At 41.3% G+C, this 13,009-nt stretch overlaps 1 protein-coding gene and 1 pseudogene across 1 annotated transcript in view; both read right to left on the bottom strand.

The window, feature by feature from the left end:
- PIGL (phosphatidylinositol glycan anchor biosynthesis class L) overlaps positions 1-13,009 on the bottom strand; it is a 679,575-nt gene that overhangs the window by 552,908 nt on the left and 113,658 nt on the right. The gene's annotated exons all lie outside the window — the stretch shown is intronic.
- Positions 903-3,132, bottom strand: LOC126939496 (serine/threonine-protein kinase Nek4-like; annotated as a pseudogene).

Genomic DNA, 13,009 nt, shown 5'->3' with positions numbered 1-13,009 from the left:
AGGTTTATATTAAATGAAAATAAAATACGAAGAGTCCGTCAACGTGTAGAAAAGAAATTCAGCTGCTCGAGTACTAGATAGAGCTTCATATTCTTTAATCTATTTCCAGACCTGTGAATTGACTTTTTAAAATTTTCTAATTTATCAACTACTCCCTATGGTTATTGACAATAGCAGGTGTTGGCCGAGCGCAGTGGCTCACACCTGTAATCCCAGCACTTTGGGAGGCCTAGGCAGGCGGATCACCTGAGGTCAGGAGTTCAAGACAAGCCTGGCCAACATGGAGAAACCTCATCTCTACTAAAAATACAAAAATTAGCCGGGCGTGATGGTGGGCGCTTTTAATCCCAGCTACTCAGGAGGCAGAGGCGGGAGAATTGCTTGAACCCTGGAGGCAGAGTTTGCAGTGAGCCGAGATCGCATCACTGCACTCCAGCCTGGGCAATAAGAGCGAAACTCTGTCCTAAAACAAACAAACAAACAAAACAATAGCAGGTGTTATGACTGGGCATATGATGTCATTTGTTTCTCCTATTACTTTTATCTCTATATTACCATATAAAATTTTCAATCCAGTATTTTATAGCCCTGTGTTTAAACTGATTAGTACCCTTAAAAAAATAAGATTCTAGATATAAACTTGGTGGTTTAAGGCCCAGTAAACAGTAATCAAACAAACAATAGATTTGTCCTCATAAAGAGCATATGAAAGCCAAAGGTTTTTTTCTTTGTTGATCCTGCTTTGTATTACTCTGTTCTGTCCATTTTCTTTTCTGTAAGAAAACCCCAAAGAGATATAAAACAGTGGTGAATGGCCTCCAAATGACTGTTTGCCCTTGTTTTTTGAGCCAAAAACCTCTGGGAACAGGTCTTTAATTCTGGCAGCAGATTAGAACACATGCTCAAAAATTCATGTTTTCTTCAAAAAATTTCAACTGGCGAGCTTTCACAATGTAAATTGTATACTTTTCACCCACATGCTCCCACAAACGTGCCTCTCTCTCATATTCATCCTCCTCTTCCAAAAGATCATACACCTGCTCTAAAAGCTGAACTCCCAGGCCCCGAATTACATCAGCTCTCAAGACTTCAACTAGTCTCCTGATCTTTTCAGAACCTCACATGGTAGCTGAAGGCAGTTCTTTGAAATGGAGTTCCTCTGCCTCTTCTGCAACTTTCCCATGAAGTATCAGTGTGTTCCGATATTTCCGATGCAGTTTGAATTCTGACACTCAATTTGCTACCAGGAGATCTTCACAGCTCGCTTTAGAATCCAGTTTCAGGTCATCAATTGTACCAAGGCATTAATTTCATTTGTCTGACCTTTCCCTTCCCTGGAATCCCCATCTGACTTATCAGTTGCACTTGTAGAAGAACTTAACTCATCCTCAGACAATGAATCGGTTTCCTTTCCTGAGGGACGCTGCAGTCAGAGGAGAGCCATCAGGCGGGATGGGTTGGTCTTCCTCCTGCGGTTTCCCTGGCCCTACTACACTCAAGAGAAGCTTTCCTCACTGAAGGGCCTGAAGAGAACATTTCTTCCTGAGACTGCTTTAATTGCCTCCTCTCTGGCTGATAATGGTCAGTCCTTTGATGATGACGTCTCACTGCTCCTTGAACTGCTCAGACCCTGTGGCCACTCTACCTTGATTTTCAGCATCTTTTTTGTGTTGATGTGATATCCACTTTTCCAACAATGGGATGAGAGGGCAAAAATCGAGGAGGCGACTCTTGGAACTGTCTCTTTTCCCCTCTGTGCTCAGTCTGTTCTTTCTTCTTCTGCCATCACTGTTGAGACAGGGAAGGTTCAGATCTCGAGTTGTGTGGCTGTCAATCTGGGTGGATTCTGCCGTGTCTTTCTATAATACATTCACCAGCAACTTGATCCTGGTCCTTTGGCTTTTGTTCTTTGATTAGGGGCTGCAGAGCTTCATTGGTTCATTCTTTTCCCCAGTGACAACGTCAGAGGACCACGTGGGAATAAGGTTTTCAGGCTGAGCACTGGATTTAGTGTTGTCCTGCAGCAACTCCTCTTCCACTTGAGAAACACTGCATTTACCTGCTAACTCGTTAGAGGCATCCAGGTGTCTTGGCTGATTCTCCTGAATGAAGCCATCGCTCCCTGAGTCCCTCCCTTTTGCTGGTAAGATGTCAATATTTACCCTACTGATTGTGGCTAGTTCTGTGGTATGGGCTTTCAGGCTGGCACGTGACTTCAAGGGACCAGTTCCTAGGTCACTTGGCCAATTCCTAGGTTCCCCACTTTGATGATGTTTGTTCTTGTTAGGAAGACATTTTGAGTTTTCAGATCTCGATGAAGGGTGTGTTTTTCATGTAAATACTGCAAAGCCATGGCGATCTGTACAAATCACTCTGCCACCTGATTCTCAGGCAGAAGCTGCCCTTTCTGCTCCTTGAGTTTTCGGTACAGATCACCTCCTTCAAAGAAGCCCATGACAATGTCTCCTCCCTCCCATGACTCCTTGTAGGTGACAATGTTGGGATGCTTCAGCTGAGACAAGAGCTGGGCTTCCTGTTCAGCAGCTCGCCGCTCTTGGCTACAGGCATTTCGGAGGTTCAGTTATTTTTGTTTTGTTTTAGACAGAGTCTTGCTCTGTTGCCAGGCTGGAGTGCAGTGGCACAGTCTCGGTTCACTGCAACCTCTGCCTCCCGGGTTCAAGCGATTCTCCTGCCTCAGCCTCCCAAGTAGCTGGGACTACAGGCACATGCTAATTTTCGTATTAGCATGCCCAGCTAATTTGTGTATTTTTTAGTAGAGACAGGGTTTTACCATGTTGGCCAGATGGTCTCGATCTCTTGACCTTGTGATCCTCCCACCTCAGCCTCCCAAAGTGCTGGGATTACAGGCGTGAGCCACCACTCCCAGTCCCTTGGAGGTTCAGTGTTTTAATGACATACTGCTTGTCATCCTTCTGGTGATTCACAAGCATCACCTCTCCATAGCTCCCCTTGCCCACGACCCGCAGGTAGTGGTAGGCAGCCAGGGGCACATTCCCAGCGCTGGCCCAGAGTCAGGATGTGGCAACAACGGCAGGTAAGGCAGCAGGCAGCAGCAGGAGGCTCAGTTCACGCCCAAGAGGCAGCAGTGGGGGCTACTGTTGAGGCAGCCATTCCCCGGGCAGGAGCGTGAGTTCCAGCCCAAGATGACACCACTGCCATAGCCTATTTATTTATATATATATTTTAAGAGGCAGGGTCTCACTATTGCCCAGGCTGGATTACAATGGTGCAATCATGGCTTGCTGCAGCATTGACCTCCCAAACTGAGGTGATCCTCCCACCTCAGCCTCCTGGGTAGCTAGGACTACAGGTGCACACCACCATGCCTGGCATATTTTTTTATTAAAAAAATTTTTTGGTACAGATGAGGTCTTGGCAAGCAACATTTTAAAATGCATTCTTTTGGACCATTCTTCTGTATTACACCTGGTGTTTCACTGTGAACCCTGAATATTTCTTCTTGCTTTACTTATTATATTATTTTATTTATTTATTCCTAAATAGAATAAGCAATATGGAGAGGCTGTCAACATGTATTCTAACCTGATTTATTATGGACCAAAGGACCTAAGTGCACATAAATTAAAATACTGTTTCTTTTGGATTTTTAGGATTTTAAAGGACCTAACAGTGTTTGCAATACATTGCCTACAGACCTCTATTCTACCCTGAAATGCAGCATTTATCCTGACCATGCTGCTTATCGCCTGTATTGGAGTGAGCAAACCAGAATATTTTGACATTCACTGGCCTCAGCAGAAGAGACCAGCTGAAGATCCTGGGCTTGAATGAGATTATCAACGACTTTACTATTCTAACCTATTAATGCCACAGCAAAGCCAGTACCCTAAAGTCTCACTACTAGAAAGATTTATACAAAGTCATATGCCATCAGAGTAGGATACATTGTTAGGCAGATCAAGATTTACTAGGGAAATAAAGATGCAATATTCCCCATCATAAATGATGACAGTCATATGACTAGCAAATTATAAGAATGGGATATATCTATATAAATACAATAAAGATAATGATAAACTTACATCTTAAAACTTCATTTGAAATTAAAATGACAATGTAAAATAATGCAAAATAGACTTGAAGGCAACTGACACTATACCCATTAATCATAAATGCTTTAGGCAGATGATATGGTGAGGCTTTGTGTCCCACCCAAATATTATCTTGAATTGTAATCCCCATAATTCCCACATGTCAAGGGAGAGACCAGGTGGAGGTAATTGAATCATCGGGGCAGTTTCCCCCATGCTGTTCTTGTGATACTGAGTGAGTTCTCATAAGATCTGATGGTTTTATAAGGGGCTCTTCCCCCTTCACTCAGCACTTCTTCCTGCTGCCTTATGAAGAAGGTACCTTGCTTCCCCTTCACCTTCCTCCATGACTGTAAGTTTCCCAAGGCCTCCCCAACCATGCTCAACTGTGAGTCAATTAAATCTCTTTCCTTCATAAATTACCCAGTCTTGAGCACTTCTTTATAGCAGTTTGAAAATGGACTATTACAGCAGATAATCAGAAAATCATTAAGCAACATTATTTATGTCTTTTTTTCCCCTAAGATCAGCTTTGGAGGGACTCCTGGACATGGAAAAACAATGGCGTTCCTACATAAAAACTTTGATGGGTGTTTCAAAAACCTCTATTAGAATAGAGCAGATTATCATTGATTTGTCAAAGAAACACGAACCACAGATTCTCATTCCGGTAAGAAACTCTATTTGAGTTCAGTAGAAAAGGGAACTGCAATCTGTTTCATTAATTCAGTTTTAAAATATACATCTTCTGAAGGTACAGATTCTATATACTTAGTTCATGTTTGACTTCATTTTTACATATGTATGGAAAGATATGTGTAACTTTACAAAAGTGTTAAAGTGTAATCATATAAAGGTTTTTAAATGCAATATCTTTTCTAAAATTGTGGTAAGAGCATGTAACATGAGATCTACTCTCTTAACAAAACTTTAAGTGTATGATAAAATGTTTTTAACTATAGGCAGGTTGTTGTACAGCAGATCACCAGAATTTATTCATCTTGCATGTAACACACTTTATATTGGTTGTATAGCAACTCCTCATTTCTTTCTGCTTCCAGCATTTCACAATCATTCTATTCTCTGCTTCTATGAGTTTGACTACTTTAGATACCTCATATAAGTGGAATCATGCAACTCTTAATTTCATTTACTTTTTATTTTATTTTTTGAGATGGAGTCTCACTCTATCGCCCAGGCTGGAGTGCAGTGGCACGATAGGGGCTTACTACTAGCTCCGCCCCCTGGGTTCTCACCATTCTCCTGCCTCAGCCTCCCGAGTAGCTGGGACTACAGGCCCCTGCCACCATGCCCGGCTAATTTTTTTGTATTTTTAGTAGAGACAGGGTTTCACCATGTTCACCAGGGTGGTCTCTATTTCCTGACCTCATGATCCGCCCACCTCAGCCTCCCAAAGTGCTGGGATTACAGGGTTGAGCCATCGCGCCCAGTCTACTTTTAAAAATTTCCTTTTCTGTCCTCAATTTATTTCTGCTCTACTGTGATTTCCCTTTTTTTGCCTAACTTTAGGCTTTGTTTATTCTTCTTCTAGTTTTTTGAGGTGTAAAGTTTCGTATTTGATTTGAGATCTTTTTCAAAGTCAGCATTTATTATTCATTTCCTTCCTGGCACTGCTTTTGCTGCATCCCGTAAGTTTTGGTATGCTGTGTTTTCATTTTCATTTGTCACAAGATGTTTTCTGATTTCTCTTTTGATTTCTTCTTTGACACATTGGTTGTTCAAAAATATGTTCTTTAATTTCCAGATATTTGTGAGATTTCCAGTTTTCCTTTAGCTGTTAATTTCTAGTTTTATTTCATTGTGGTCAGAAAAGACACTTAATATGAACTCAGTGTTTTAGTGTTTGTTGAGACTTACTTTTTGGCCCAATATGTGATCTGTTCTGAATAATGTTCTGTGTCCTTCGAAGAATGTGCGTTCTTCTGCAACTGGGTGGAATGTTCTGTCTGTCTGGTCCATTTGGTCAGCAGTGTTGTTCAACTCTGCTGTGTCCTTATTGATTTTATATGTAGATGTTCTATCCATTATTGAAAGCTGGGTATTGAAGGCTACTTTTATTGAATTGTTGTCTCTTTCTCTTCTCTCGGTTCAGTTCTCCCAATGTTTGTTTTATATACAGTATTTAAGTGTTCTGATGTTGGTTGTATATATGTTTATAGTTGTTCTATCTTTCTGGTGAATTGACCCTTTTATCATTTTATGATGTCCGTCTTTGTCTCTGGTGACAATTTTTGACTGAAAGTCTATTTTGTCTGAGATAAGTTTAGACACACCTACTCTATTTTGGTTCCAACTTGCATGGATGATCTTTTAACCATTCTTTCACTTTCGGCCTATGAGTGTCCTTGTATCTAAGTGAGTCTCTTATAGACAACTTTTAGTTAGATCTTGTTTTTTATCCATTCAGCCACTCTGTGTCTTTTAATTGGGGAGTTTAGTTTATTCACACTTGAAGTAATTTTTGATAAAGAAATTGAACTACTTGTGTTCATAACACTTCTCACACCAAATGTGTGGATTTTTTCCTGCTGACATCAAATATGTGGTATCTTTTTAAGCACCAGTTATCCAGTTCTCTGGACACCAATTGTGTGTCCTATAATTGAATAAAACACTGACTACCCAGAGTAGTGTCAGACTCCACAGTTTATTTTATTTTAATTAATTAAGTAATACTATTATTATTTTTTGAGACAAGATCTCACTCTGACACCAGGCTGGAGTGCAGTGGTGTGATCATAGCTCTCTGCAGCCTCAACCTCCTAGGCTCAAGCTATCCTTTCACCTCAGTCTTCCCAATAGCCGGGACTAAAGCTACTCATGTGCCACCACACCTAGATGATTTTTGTATTTTCTAGACAGGGTCTCACTGGGTTGCCCAAGCTGGTCTTGAACTCTTGGGCTTAAGCTATATGCCCACCTCAGCCTCACAAAGGGCTAGGAATTACAGACATGATCCACCACATCCAGCTGCTACTTTTTAATTTTAACAGAAAGAACAGATCTGAACGCATATGCTTCTGGTAAAAATGAGTCAAGATGTATAAAGACAAAAGTTGACTAAACTAGAAGAAGAAATTTATAAATCAACCATGATAGAAAGAGGCTTAAATATACATCTGTTAGTAATTGGTAAGTCAGTTGGACAAAAATTAGTAAGGAAATAGAGTTAACAACAAAACGAACAGCTTGATTTGTTAGAACAAAACTAAAGAATACATAATTTTCTCAAGCACACATGGCATGTTTTTAAAAACTGGTTGCCCAGCCGGTTGCGGTGGCTCACGCCTGTAATCCCAGCACTTTGGGAGGGTGAGGCGGGTGGATCTTGAGATCAGGAGTTCAAGACCAGCCTGGCCAAGATGGTGAAACCCAGTCTCTACTAAAAATACAAAAAATTAACCGGGCGTGGTGGCAGGCGCCTGTAATCCCAGCTACTTGGGAGGCTGAGGCAGGAGAATCACTTGAACTCGGAGGGCAGAGGTTGCAGTGCGCTGAGATTGCACCACTGCACTCCAGTCTGGGCAACAGAGCGAGACTCCATCTCAAAAAAAAAAAAAAAAGAAAAAGAAAAAAGAAATGCCTACACATTCAGCAAGGTACATTGCAAACAATAAAATGAAAAACACTCTATTATTATAATATCTGCCTAAATACATACAACTTGCATCATGATTTTATATATGTATTTTCAGGACGCTGTACGCATTGTCAACGTTTAAAGCAGAATTAATGTTTAGTTTTTTCTACATTAAAAAATACAGTTTTTGACCAGGTGCGGTGGCTCACGTCTGTGATCCCAGCACTTTGGGAGGCTGAGGTGGGCAGATCACCAGGTCAGGAGATTGAGACCATCCTGGCTAACATGGTGAAACCCCTTCTCTACTAAAACTACAAAAAAATTAGCCGGGCTTGGTGGCGGGCACCTGTAGTCCCAGCTGCTCAGGAGGCTGAGGCAGGAGAATGATGTGAACCCAGGAAGTGGAGCTTGCAGTGAGCTGAGATCATGCCACTGCACTCTAGCCTGGGGGACAGAGTGAGACTCGGTTAAAAAAAAAAAAAATTGTTTTTAATTAGTTCCTCAAGATTCAAACATCCACAGTGAATAACAAATACACTTGCATTTTTACTCTAGGATGTTTTTTTAAAACAGCAATCATAGGAATTAAAATGTTTATATGTGATGTTACAGATAGGTTGATATTTAACACCAGAAATTAATTCGGTGTATTATCCTCACATTTATAATAAAACAAATGTCCAGGTTCACTCCCCCTATAATCTGGTGGTTCCTTCTGCCTTGTTGACCACTGGTTCCAAACACAGCTAGATAGTACTATGTTGGCAATAATCTACGGGCTTTCCTTAGGGGGAATCACAGGGGCTTACCCAGATAAAGCCATGCCATTTTATTTTGTCTGATTTTGGTAGCAGCCTGATTCAATAAAACAATTTCTTAACTTTTAGGATATTCATTTTATATTTCTTCCTGTCTTGCCAAATATTCTGCTGGTCACTTTATTAAAAATTTTAGACAGGATATAAACTTAACAATGCTAACTTTTCTATCTGAAATGAGGGTTCTGAACCTAAACAGAATTTGAATGACTACTAAGTCATTCATATTTTTTAGTGCAAAGCTATTCGTTTGGGTCATATTAAATTGTTGACCTGCAAAAGTGGTAGTTTTACATGCTTCAATCTGTATATCTTGGAGTGAGTGGTGGCTTTGTGATTGTTAGGAATTAAAACTTACTAAGTTCTACACGAATAAAGGACATCAGAAAGGTAAAACTAGATGAGCGATTATTTGTCCATAAATCAGAAATACACGTATAATTGAAGTATTACAACAACAAATATGAACATCTTAAGAGCTATAGAAAAATTGCCTTACTCTGTCCAGAGGGGAGGTTGTTGGTCCAGCCAGCTCACCTGCCAGGTCTCTGGCTCCTATGCTAGACCTTTATGTGTTGGAACCACAGATACTAGTGTTTCCCCAAGTATTTACTTACATGATGATATTATTGTTGTCATTATTATTATTGGTAATATCCATCAGATTTCCTGGGGGCATGAATGATACTTATGTCCACATGCCCCACCCACAGGCCTGGCAAATACAAGATATGCAGTAAGTGTCGATGCACGGGTGGTGACAGTCATTGGCCAAGCACTTTCCCATGCATTATCCTACACAATAACTTTAAGAACGCATTGTATCATACCTTTATCTTGCTCTTGAATCAGTATTTTTTTATTTTTAAATTTATAACATCAATGAGTAAGGAAATGCCTAATAATCACAATAGGAATCTCTTAGGACTTTAGCAATAAAGTTCTGATAAATTGAAATCCTAAATCTTCTCAGTCAGGTGCTTTTATGGTGAAGACAGATTGCTATTCCTTGCATGGTAACTGCATTTAAGTTTTATGCAGTGGCTACATTGGAAAAAGCAGTGGCGTGCTTAATTGCATGGAGAATGTAATCTCACGTCTGCACCCACGACCACTTGCTTTTCTGTGGTCAGGTTTATGAACAGTGAATACTGATCCTCAGATGACCTCACTAAATACATTACTGTGTTTGTAAGTGTTCACATGAGCATTTTGATTTCCCTGCTATTATGGATGAAAAAAAGAGTCAAATTCTGTAAAATATCTGAGGAGATTTATTCTGAGCCAAATATGAGTGACCAATGGTCCGTGACACAACCCTCAGGAGATCCTGAGAGCATGTGCCCAAGGTTGTTGGGGCACAGTCTATTTTATACATTTTAGGGAGACACGAGACTCGGTCAGATACATGTAAGATGCACATTGGTTCAGTCTGGAAAGGCAGCAAGAAGCGGGGAAGGGGAAGCTTCCAGATTATGGGTAGATGGAACAATTTTCTGATTGCCAGTTGGTTGAAAGAGTTAAGTTATTAACTGGACGACTTGGAATCGGTAGAAAGGAGTGTCTGGGTTATGATGATAAGGAGTTGTGGAGACCAAAGTTTATCATGTAGATGAAGCCTCCAGGTAGCAGGCTTCAGAGAGAAGAAATTGAAAATGTTTCTCAGCAGACTCAGTTTGTTCCGTCGGTAATTCCAAAAGGGAGGAGGGTGTAATGAGACACCCCTTGTCCCCCATCATGGCCTGAACCAGTCCCTCAGGTTAGCCTTGGAATGCCCTTGCCCAGAGGAGGGGTCCATTCAGATGGCCAGTAGGCTTAGAATTATATTTTTGGTTTACATTATGTATTTACAAATGTAACTTAATACCTCTTGAACTGCAATGAAAGGTTATTATTTACTGTGTGTTGTTCAGAATAACATTAAGGTAGTTGTATTTGCTTCCTAAGGCCAGTGACACAGAAGTTCTTTCCCATGAGGAGCTCCTGCTGGTCACTCAGGTTGTGAGGATGGACACACAGCAGCCATGCTCTGAAGCGGCTTACATGCTGGGGCCTCTGCTCTGCCAAAGGGACAGTAAGTAGTGGCAAGAGGAACTGTCTTGGCCCACTAATAATACATGTCCATGTTTTATGGGAAATTTACCTGCATGGGTTAATAACAATATTGTCTGCCCTGGCAGTCTGTGTTTCATTAGGAATAATTAACTTGAAAAAGCAATGTATCTTATAATTGGGAAAAAGGTGATAAAAATTATATTACCTCTGGGTTATGTCTCTTTGATACAGTGTTTAAATAAGACCACAGCTGTAAAGACTAATGGAATCATCTGAAATATTTTATCACTTGCTAGCAATATCACCTATTGAAATGTTTTCAATAGGTGAAACTATTTTATCACCTATTTTACCAAAAGCTAAGATCACTAAAATTGGTCAGCAAATGAGAAAATGTGAGGACAGAGCCATCAGGCCTATTGGCTCATTAGCACCTCTGACAACTCTGCATGTTCACAGGGAAACCTCCATGACCTCAGCTCCCCCAAAACAGGCAAAATGAAACGCATGTATTCTAGCTTTGATCTTGTCTCTCATGAATATGCTCTGTCCAGGACTTCTCTGTCATCACTCCCCAGAAGCTGGAAGAAAGCCACAGCCATGCCAGGAGTGGAGCCAGGGTGTGCAGGACACGGCAGCAGCACCCACATGTGATGGGCTGTCTACACGCAAGGTGGGTGTGCCCATGGAGCAGGTCGCAGAGAAACTGTGGGAGATCACAGACTGCAGAGATCATTCTGGCATTTGGCACTCTAAGGAAAGTATAAGGCAATTCTGTCTGATTATTTAAAATAGAATTGTTTCTGTCCCAAACCCATTTACTTTAGGAGGAGATAGGATTCCATTCTTGAGACACCTGTGGCTGCTTCTGTTGGATTTGGTGGCAGTCCTTTCTGCATTTCTCAGAGGATCATCAGTGCAACACCCTGAGGAAAGCAGTAACATAGAAATTACACAGTTCTACTGGAGATTCACCTTTATCCAAATCGAAGATGAAGCATTTTGGGGGCAATAATAGGATGTTAGTTGTTAATTCTGGGTCCTGGGAATATGAGGGAGTTTAGTTATCTATATTTTATATTCCTCTTTGTTTAAAATTTAATAAGTTTCCAGCACTTTGGGAGGCCGAGACGGGCGGATCACGAGGTCAGAAGATCGAGACCATCCTGGTTAACACGGTGAAACCTCGTCTCTACTAAAAAAAATACAAAAAACTAGCCGGGCGAGGTGGCGGGCGCCTGTAGTCCCAGCTACTCGGGAGGCTGAGGCAGGAGAATGGCGTCAACCCGGGAGGCGGAGCTTGCAGTGAGCTGAGATCTGGCCACTGCACTCCAGCCTGGGCGACAGAGCGACACTCGTCTCAAAAAAAAAAAAAAGGCCGGGTGCGGTGGCTCAAGCCTGTAATCCCAGCACTTTGGGAGGCCGAGGCGGGCGGATCACAAGGTCAGGAGATCGAGACCACAGTGAAACCCCGTCTCTACTAAAAATACAAAAAATTAGCCGGGCGCGCGTGGCGGGCGCCTGTAGTCCTAGCTACTCAGGAGGCTGAGGCAGGAGAATGGCGGGAACCCGGGAGGCGGAGCTTGCAGTGAGCCGAGATCGCGCCACTGCACTCCAGCCTGGGCAACAGCGTGAGACTCCGTCTCAAAAAAAAAAAAAAAAAAAAAAAATTTAATAAGTTTAAAAAAACATCAAAATGCCATGATTATTTTACTTTGAGATATTTAAGGATCACGGACACTTTAAAATATACACAAAGTAAGAGTCTGGCACATACATATGCCTAACATAGCAAAACTGTGTCATTCCAGAGATTTTGGCATGTTGAATGGGCACTGTGGTGTTCTACAATCTTCAAGAACAGTACACTTACACCTTCAGTAAGAACTCCAGCTTCCCTGCAGCTTTATTTCCTGAAGAGGTCATGCTGACCAGAGAGGCGGCCACACTGAGCTTCCGAACCACCGTCCCCCCGCTTACAGCTCTGCAAGAGCTCCTTCCGCGAGGAATACCTTCCAGTTGTTCTCACCTTAAATGGTGAGTGTCCTCAGCGTAACAAGAGTGAGGCCAAATATTATAACCATAACAAGGTGGGGCCTTTCAGTGTTCAAACCACAAACAAGAAACTCGACAGCATATCCTGCAACTGTCATTTTATTAGCATTGGTTTATTTTTCATTATAGCCCTAAATATTTATCCAAAAAAGTTAAATTTTGGTGATTAAAATTAAGATACCTTTCTTCCATAAGATTTTGATCGTTTTTATGTATTTGATGTGAAATTGTGCTTCTGCTTGTCTGGAAGCCTTTCCTTCTCTATATGAATACATTTTAAATCAATTTACTTTGAAATAAGACCTATTATCTCATCTATGGAAATTATTTCCTCCTCCTAAACAAAGTAGCACTTAACCCATGTAAAAGCTAGTATCCATGTGCATAGATACCCGCAGCTGCTCTTC

This window comes from Macaca thibetana, chromosome 16 (genome assembly GCF_024542745.1).
Source record: "Macaca thibetana thibetana isolate TM-01 chromosome 16, ASM2454274v1, whole genome shotgun sequence".
Taxonomy (NCBI): Eukaryota; Metazoa; Chordata; class Mammalia; order Primates; family Cercopithecidae; genus Macaca; species Macaca thibetana.
This window is presented reverse-complemented; position numbering and strand designations above follow the sequence as displayed.